Here is a 10,503-nt window from a genome sequence, read left to right as displayed (position 1 = left end):
GCAGGCATCCGGTTAACAGGTAAAATAGAACTGATTTCTGATATTAATAAAATAGTCTGATATTGGCCTGCTTTCACAACGGGCACACACTTATTTGCAGGTTAAAGCTGTTTGTATGTACAGGCTTCTTTGTACTAGATGTGACATGTCACTGTAGATCAAAAGAAATATCTTGCTATATTTCAGTTGATATGATTTATTATGTAAAAGTATGATGAGGATTTTTGGCAATTTCATATTCATTGCACCATGACAGCCCTGTTCTTCCACTTACAAGATCAGCATAAAATGTATAGTTATGTAATTAAATACAATCATTAAGAAGATGGGGGTGATAGAAAGGCTTAAAGGGAGGGAAAACCATTTAGCCCAGCATTGAAATCTCTGTGAACAAAAGGAAATTTTCGTAAACCCAGGAAAAAATTCACTCATGATGGTGATATTTTCTGCTATGTTCTTTGTCAGTTTTTAGATGACTTCCTTCTCTATTCTATTCTACATTTTTAGAGTTTAATCCCTTTGTTGATTCATCTTTCCTTTCTCGCATTCCTTCACTCATAAAAAATTTCTCCACGAGAAGGGCACGAGAGGCCAGGACTACTCCTGATCAATAAGAATCCATGCAAATAACTGGCTAATTGCTCTCATAAAAAGGAGCTAAATGCCACGTATATTAATTTGCTAGGGCTGCCGTAACAAAATACCACAGGCTCAGTGGCTTAAGCAACAGAAATTTATTGTCTCACAGTTCTGGAGGCTGGAAGTCCAAGATCAAGGTGTTGGCAGGGTTGGTTTCTCCTGAGGCCTCTCTCCTTGGTTTGCAGGTGGCCACCGTCTTGCTGTGTCCTCATGTGGTCATCCCTCTGTGTTGTCTGAGTCCTAACCTTCTCTTCTTATAAGGACAGCAGTCATATTAGATTAAGACCTAACCTAATGACCCCACTTAATTTAATTACCTCTTTAAAGACCTTATCTCCAAATAGTGTTACATTTTGAGATATTATAGGTTAGGACTTCAACATATGAATTTGTGGGGGACACAGCTCAGCCCATAACACCACGCTACTGTAAATCAGTGTCCCTCTGTAGAACAAGGTGAAGAGGAGACTTTATACATGTAGTATTTTTTCTTTAGCAGCAGCACCACCATCATTGTCACCATCTTCTTCTCCTCTTCTTTCTCTCCCACTTCCTTATCACGAAAAATAGCATCAGGGAAGGTTAGACTGGAGACCAAGAGGCCTGACCTGGCTTCTTGTCCTGCCTGACACTGTACCTTGGGGAGATTCATTCAGCTCCTTGGGTCTTGGTTTCCCTCTCTATGAAGTGGCTGATTAAGCGTTGATGGAAAGGAAGATATTCAAGATTTTTGTCTACGTATGAAATTTCATGATTCCATTAATATATTTATGGCCTTACCCATACGCAAAGTAAGGAAGATTGGAGGTTATTCCAGGATGATTCCTGTTGCTGCCGAATCACTCCATAGCTCACTTGTTATGCTATTAAACTGTGCTCTTACGAGTTCCTTCTTGCTAAGTGAAATAACCTAGACACAGAAAGACAAATTCTGCATAATCTCACTTATATGTGAAATCTGAAATAGTCAAAGAAGTAGAAGCAGAGAATAGAATGGTGGTTGTCAGGGGCTGGGTAGAGGGGGAAATGGGGAGGTGCTGGTCAAAGGGTACAAAGTTTCCATTACATGAAATAAATAAGTTCTGTAGATCTATTGCACGACATAGACCCTATGAGTAACAACACTGCATTGTATACTTAAATATCTACACAGTTTTGTATCTTAATCACATCTCAATAAAGTGATTTAAAAAAGTGCATTCTTCAGGTGAAGACTGCCTCCTAAGTATCTTGTTAAAATATTAATTTTTGGAGGAGCAATTGTATAAATAATGATATGCACAATGCATCTCAGGATTGGTTTGCTATTTTTCTGAAGAGTAACTGCATAATTTCAGTGTGCGTCCCTTCCATGTCTATTTAGCCTTTACTCCGTGAAATATTACTACTACTACTACTGGCTACAATTTATTGAATACCTACTACACAATTATTTTTTTTTTTCGTGAGGAAGATTAGCCCTGAGCTAACATCTGATGCTAATCCTCCTCTTTTTGCTGAGGAAGATTGGCCCTGGGCTAACATCTGTGTCCATCTTCCTCTACTTTATATGGATTGCCACCACAGCATGGCTTGACAAGCAGTGCATCAGTGCGCTCCTGGGATCTGAACCTGCGAACCCCAGGCTTCCACAGCGGAGTGTGCACACTCAACCACAACGCCACCAGGCTGGCCCCACGGTTATTTTTTTGTATCTAGTATTTCTAACACTTAGCAATTCTAGGAATTCGGTTTTATTATCTCCATTTTTCAGGTAAAAATCCTGAGCCTCAGTAAAATTTATTAGCCTTTCCATATGTAAACAGCTAGCAAATTTAAATCCTGGTGTACTTGATAGCATTTCTTCTATCTCTAATGCTGCATTACTTCGGAACCAATTCTGACTAAGACCTTATCCTTAGGGATCTTGCAGACTAGTAATGAGCTACAAGAATAGAAATGAAGGGGGACATGATGAGGACCATGAGGAGGGAACTCTGCTTCCTTAGGGGTAGATTACAGCCCAAACATTTTATCACTAATGAGGTTTTATCATCAGCTCCAGAAGATGATGAAAACATTGACAACACTAATAGTAATGATGACTCCTAGACCAGGACATTTGGAGATCATCATACTTTATGTGTAAAACAACTACCCAGGGGACACTAAGCATGAGATCTATTTTAAAATAGACCTTATAAGAAATTTTGTCTATCTTTTTTTTTAACATCCATCACCATACATAGTTACAATTTCTTTTTTTTTTGTGATGAGAACTTTTAAGATTTCCTCTCTTAGCAACTTTCAAATATGCACTGCAGTATTATTAACTATAGTCACCATGCTGTACATTACATCCCCAGGACTTATTTATATTATAACTGGAAGTTTGCACCTTTTGATCACCTTCACCCATTTCATCCCCCCACACCCACCCCTCTGGCAACCACTGATCTGTTCTCTGTATCTATGAGCTTGTTGGTTTTTTTAAAATTTAGATTCCACATATAAGTGAGATCATATGGTGTTCGCCTTTCTCTGTCTGACATTTCACTTAGCATAATACCCTCAAGGTCTATCCTTGTTGTTGCAATTGGCAAGAGTTCCTTCTTTTTAATGGATGAATAATATTCCCCTGTATAAATATACCCCATTTTCTTTATCCATTCATCCATCAATGGACACTCAGGTTGTTTCCATATCTTGGCTATTGTAAATAATGCTGCAATAAATATGGGGGTGCACATATCTTTTGATTTAGTGTTTTCATTTTCTTCAGAAAAATACTCAGAAGTGGAATTGCTAGATCATATAGTAGTTCTATTTTTAATTTTTTAAGAACCTCCATACTGTTTCAAATCTATTTTGATTGGCATTTTTAAATTGTTAACTTTTTGTTGATTATAAAAATAATATATGTTTATTGTTGAAAATTTGGAAAATACAGAGAAGTATGAGGAAGAAAATACAGTAGTCTATATTCCTATTTCCAGTGATAATAATCAATAATGTATTTGTGAATATCATCCTAGTCATTAGTTCCATGAAATTTTAACATGGTTGAGTACTTACTGTATACATGATTTTGTTCCTGTTTTTTAAACTTATCTATATTTTGTCTCTATATTCTTTGTAAACATTATTAATGATGGCCCATCATTTTGTTATTTACATATAGAATTTATTTAATCAATATTAGATTGTTTCCAATTTCTTATAATTTGAACCTTTTCATGTACAAATATATGTTCACATTTAGAATTATTATTGCTCAGAATTGGTTCCCAGAAATGAAACTACAGAATCAGAAGAGAGGAGCCCTTTTTTTGTTTGGTGAGGAAGATTGGCCCTGAGCTAACATCTGTGCCAATTTTCCTCTATTTTATATATGGGAGGCCTCCACAGCATGGCTACTGATGAGTGGTGTGTGGGTCTGTGCCTGGGACCCAAACCCGCAAACCCCAGGCTGCCAAAGTGGAGTGCATGAACTTAACCACTACGCCACCGGGCTGGCCCAGAGAGGAGCACTTTTAAGATTGCTGATAAATACTGCCAAATTGCTTTCATAAAGAGAATTCTTATTTTTATTTCCACTGGCAATATAAACAAGCACTCATTTCATTCCCCCTACTTTGCCAACTTTGGGTTTTATCTTTTCTTAATCTTTTTTAATTTGATAGGTAAAAATAGATTTTCGTTGTTGCTTTTAGTTTGCAGTTATTTGATTACTACCATGTTCAGTAGTTTATCACAAGCATACTTAGTAATTAAATTTACAATTTCGAGGAGTATATACTCACAACATGGACTCGTTTGTATTTTGCGGTCATATTCATTTTCATGTTAATTTCCACTCCTCTTTAATTTACAAAAAATTATTAACACTGTGTATAAATGTTTATTGAAAATAGTTTTCTCAACTTTTCTCATTTATATTTAATAATTCTTGGCATATAGTTTTTTATTTCTATCAATCAGATTTGCCTATTATTCTGTGTTTCTTAACACAGTTTTTAATTTAAACTTAGTAACTCTGTACATGGAGGGATTAAACAAATATTCATGTATTTTTTTTTGTATTTGCTTGTTTTTGATTTACAGTTAGTTACTCTTTATTCCAACTGAAATTTATTTCAAGTATTTTGTGTACTGAGGACATAAATTGATTTCGTTCCCAAATAGCTAAATAATTTTCCAGCTCATTTTACTGATTAATTCCTCTTTTTGGCCTCTGATTTATGGTGCCATGCTTATGATATGCTTTATGAAGCATATGATACATATATGCTCATGCTTTATGATACATTATATGACTATCTGTCAAAGATATACAGATTCATTGATCTGTCAAAGAATTCTTGCATCAGTTTAAAAAAGCTTTTGATAATTATACCCTTATGATGCATATTAAAGAATGTCTATTTCAGATTTATACTTGCTTTCTAAATGGAATAACTGGGGCCCGAAACGATTTTTTAATGAAAAAAAATATGAAACAACAGTTTTCAAACATAGGACATCAGGCAGTGCAGGACAGTGATCCCTGGGAGAGGGTAAACAAGTGAGTTGAGCCCTATGACTGCCCCAGCCTGCTGTTCAAAGAGAATTTCCTGGCAGCAATGCAGGGGGCGGGGGGCACCCAGATAAATTCTAGTGATCTCCCCGAGTTGAGGTTGCAAGACAGAGTACTGAAGAAGAAAGTGTTCAAAGAGAGTTTTCCAGAGATCTGCATAGGGTCCCCTCGACTCTTCAGCTGAGAGCTGACCCACGCATGTGCGTAAAGGAACTACCAGAGGCTGGGGGAAAGAATAACCCAAAAATAACGGAAGGAAAAATCTCCAGAACTCACACAGAGTCAGGAATAGTTTGTGTTCCCACTAGTCAGAGAGGAAAACCTCATAATTCACAGGGCATTGGATAAAGTAATCACATACCTATTGACTGAATTGTGAGACAAAAATCAGACCTATACTAAAGGCTACTCAAGTCTCATCTAACAGAACTTAAAACAAAGCCTCAAAATAATCAGTTTCCAAGTAACTTAAATAAGTCCTAGAACAAAGCTCGAAATTGTTTTAGGAGCACAAAAATATCCAACCACCAACAGTGTCTAACAACCAATGAAAAATTATCAGGCACACAAAGATTCCTGGAATTATGAGCCAAAAATTGGAGAAAAATAAACTAATCAAAACATATCCACAAATGACAGAGAAGATCGAATAAGTAGACAAGGACATTAAAGCTATTGTAGTTATATTCCATACGTTGTAGGAGGTAGAAGATGATTAGCACATTAAGTAGAGACATGGAAGAAATAGAAAAGACTCAAATGGAATGTTAGAGTTAAAAATGGCAATATTTGAGGGGGTCAGCCCGGTGGCGTAGTGGTTAAGTGCCCGCACTTCGCTTCCGTGGCCCAGGGTTCACAGGCTCGGATCCCGGGTGCGCACTGATGCACTGCTTGTCAAGCCATGCTGTGGCGGGGTCCCATATAAAGTAGAGGAAGATGGGCACGGATGTTAGCCCAGGGCCAGTCTTCCTCAGCAAAAAGAGGAGGATTGGCATCGGATGTTAGCTCAGGGCTAATCTTCCTCAAAGAAAAATGGTGATATTTGAGATGGAAAGTACTCTGCACAGGATTAACAGCACATTCAACTTTGCAGGAGAAAAGATTGGTAAACTTGAAGAAACAGCAATAGTAATTATCCAAAATGAAATAAAGGGTAAAGGGGCACATATATGTAGTGATGGATAAAAACTAGACTACTGGTGATGAGCATGATGTACTCTATACAGAAACTGATATATAATAATGTACACATGAAATTATACAATGTTATAAACCATTATGACCTCAATCAAATAATTTTAAAAAAATGAGTGAGAAAAAAGACTAAAAAAGATATATAAAGAGAGAATCAGTAAGATGTGGGACAATGTCAAGTGACATAATATATGTAATTGGATCTCTAAAGGAAAAGAAAGAAAAGGGGACAGAAAAAAAATTAGAAGATGTAAAAAAAAGTCCAATTTTGATGAAAACTATAAACCCACAAATTCAAGAAGTTCAATGACCTCCAAGAATAAGAAACATGAAGAAAACTACATGATTTACAACATAATCAAATTGCTTAAAACCAGTGAATTTTTCTCATTTTTCTCATGATCACCTGCTCTTTTTTCTTACTCAAGTAATAAATAGTAATTATATAAAACTCTGAAAATTCAAATAAGCAAAAAAAATGAATTGTAGCTTTCATTAGCTATGACAGGTATACAAGGAAGGCAATGATTTTGTACATTTTTTATTGAGCTCCTGCAATAAGTTCACTCATTAATTATAATAATTTTTTAATTAATTTCATTGGAATTTTTAGGAATATATTATGTAGTCTCCCAGAAATGGTAATTTCAACTTTTTTCATTAATGTTACCTCTCTCTTTTTATTTTATAAGTATCCTATTATGGAAGCTATACTGACTAGAATTTAAAGCAGATATTCTCAACCCTCTTTTTCCAAGCTAAAAAATTTAGACATATGTTCTTTCTCTACTCTTGGGTGAACATCATAAAGGGGAGCTCTTATCTTGTATACATAGTCTTTTTAAAAAATTTGTCTATTTTTTTCCTGATTTCTTCCTCTGTCTTCTTTTTACTTTCTATTTGCCACCTCTTTATCTTTGTATTAGTTTCCTGTTGCTGCTATAACAACTTGCCACAAATTTAGTGGGTTAAAACAACACAAATTTATTCTCCTACAGTTCTGGAGGTCAGAAATCCAAAATCATCAAAATCAGGTATGGATGTGAGTTGGGGTATTGTCCATCCTGGGGCAAAATTCCTCTCCTTCTGTGAACCTGTGAAACCAGAAAACAAGTTATCTGCTTCCAAAAGACAACGGTGGGATAGACATAGGCTAGACCTTGCTATTCCATAAGGGAGAAACTGAAAGGACAAGAGGGGTCCTGGGTCTTAAGGAAGTCTGAAACTCAGCAGGGAAAGCTCCATTGGATTCCAAGGCCTGAGAATAATTCTCTGTGGCTCCATGCTCTGCCCTCTCCACCTACTGGAATGGCCTTGGCCACTCAGCTTTGGATGACAGTCCTATCTTTTTGTCCCTAGGTGATGGCCCCACCTGCTTGGCCCTGAGTGGTGGCCCTGCCTTCTGGAACTGAGGAAGTCCCATTGGCCCAGGCCTCTGTGTCTGTGGCTCTGCCCTTGGAGTCATTCTTCCTTCATTTCATCCCATCTCTGTCCTTTTCCTTCCAGGCTGGCAGAGTGTTTTCTGGTATAAATTGTGTAGTTTGTGTCGTAGACAAGAAGGTCCTCCACAGATCTTTCCTGGATAACTACATGTTTAGTCCTGGTTTCTGCTAAGATGGTTGATTGGATCCAAGAGTCACACATCTAATCTCTTCAGCAAATGGTTGTCCAGCCACACCCTTGGCCTTGTTCTGAGAGCATGCTATCTGGATAGGCTGAGAAATTTCCAAATTATCAAGTGCTAATTCCTCTTTGCTTAACAATTCATTCCTCAGTTTATCTCTTTCCTCTCACATTTTACTATAAGCAGCAAGCAGAAACCAGGCTGCACCTTTCACACTTTGCTTTGAAGTTTCCTCAGCTAAATATCTAAGTTCATTGCTTACAAGTTCTACCTTCCACCCAACAGAACACATTTCATCTAAGTTTTCTGCTACTTTATAACAAGGATTGCCCTTCCTCCAGTGTCTGATAACATGTTCTATATTTCCATATGAGACCTCACCAGAAGCATTTTTAACATTGTTATTTCTAGTAACATTGTGTTATGATAATAAATGTATTCTCTAAAGTGGTAGAAGCTTTCTTTATTGCTGTCCTCTCTTCCTTCTGAGTTTTCACCAGAATTGTCTGCAACCTCCATATATCTGCCAACAGTCTCTTCAAGGCAATTGTAAAAACCCTACAGCTAACATCATAATTAATAAAAGATATTAAATGTTTTACCCTTAAGACTGGGATTAAGATAAGAATGTCTGTTCTTGCCACTTCAATTCACCATTTAATTGGAGGTCTTAGCTAGTGTTCTAAGGAAAGAAATCATAAAAAAATATGTAAAAATATGAAATGAGAATTAAAGCTGTTTTTATTTGCAGATGACATGAGTGCATGGTTGTACATATAGCAAATCTTAAGGACTCTACAAAAAAATTAACACAATCAATAAGCGAATTTAGCAAGCCATAGGATATAACGTCAATATACAAACATCAATTGTATTTCTATATACCTGCAACAAACATTAAAACAAAATTTAAAAACATCATTTGTAAGAGTCAAAAACATAATATACATAGAAATAAATATAACAAAAAACATGGAAGACATCTATACTATAAACTATAAATCATTACTGACAGAAATTAAAGTAGATCTAAATAAATGGAGAGCAGTATTATGATCACTGATGAGAAAACGGAATCTTGTTAAGATGTCAATTTCTTCCAAATTGATTTATCGAATTAATGCAATCTTGATCATAACAGTCTTTGTTGGTTTTGGTAAAAATTGACAAGCTGATTCTAAAATTTACATAAAAGTTGAAAGGACCTAGACAGCCAGACAATTTTTTAAAAAATAGAAGAAAGTTGGAGAACTTACACTATTTGATTACAAGACTTACTATAAAGCTTATATAGTGTGGTATTAGCATTAGGATAGATAAATAGATCAAAGAAATATAATAGAGTTCAGAAATAGACACATACCTATACAATCAATTGATTTCCAATGAAAGCACAAAGTTTATTTAATGGGAAAAGAAAAGTATTTTTAATAAAATATGCTTAAATAAACAGATATTTGTATGGAATAAAAAGAACCACATCTTCTACCTCATACCATGCACAAAAATTAATTTGAGGTTTTCACAGATTTAAACACAAAAGCTAAAGCTACACAGCTTCTAAAAGAAAACATATGAGCGTATCTTCACAACCTTAGGCTAAGCAAAGATTTCTTAGTGAGTACACAAAAAGTACTAACCATAAAAGATAAATTTAATAAATTGTATTTTATCAAAATTTGAAATTTCTCCTAATCAAAAGACACCATTAAAGGAATGGGGAGGTAATCCATAGACCAGGAGAATATATTCATAATACATATATCTGATAAAGACTTATATTCAGAATATATTTTATAAAACTCCTACAAATAAAATGGGCCAAAGACCTTAACGGACATGTCACCAAAGAAGATATACAGACAGAAAATAAGCATATGAAAAGATATTCCTCATCATATGTCATCAAGGAAGCGCAAATCAAAAGAACAATGAGGTACTCCTATACACCTATTAGAATGGCCAAAATCTGGAACACCAACAACACCAAATGTTGGTGAGGATGTGGAAAAACAGGAACTCTCATATATTGCTGGTGAGAATGCAAAATAGTACAGCCACTTTGAAAGGCAGTTTAGTGGTATCTTATAAAGTTAAACATCTCTTACCATGCTATCCAGTAGTCACACTTTTAGGTATTTACCCAAAGGAGTTGAACACTTAGGTCCACACAAAAACTTCCACACAAATATTTATAGAAGCTTTATTCATAATTGCCAAAATTTTTGTAAGCAGCCAAGGCAAATGGATAACTGTGGTACCTCCAGACAATGAGTTCAGCACTAAACAGAAATGAGCTATCAAGCCATGAAAAGACACAGAAGAACCTTAAATGCATATTACTGTGGGGGATCAGAATTGGCCACCCCAAAATGTCTCTTTGGCTTGATTAATTTTAAGAATAAAAGACTCTGAAAGAAACTTTGACCTTCCCCCTAACTGCCTAAAAGAACTTAAAATAGAAAGGCCTGTTCCAGGAAGGAGCTAATAC

Source organism: Diceros bicornis, chromosome X (genome assembly GCF_020826845.1).
Source record: "Diceros bicornis minor isolate mBicDic1 chromosome X, mDicBic1.mat.cur, whole genome shotgun sequence".
Classification (NCBI taxonomy): Eukaryota; Metazoa; Chordata; class Mammalia; order Perissodactyla; family Rhinocerotidae; genus Diceros; species Diceros bicornis.
Note: the sequence above shows the minus strand (reverse complement) of the source record.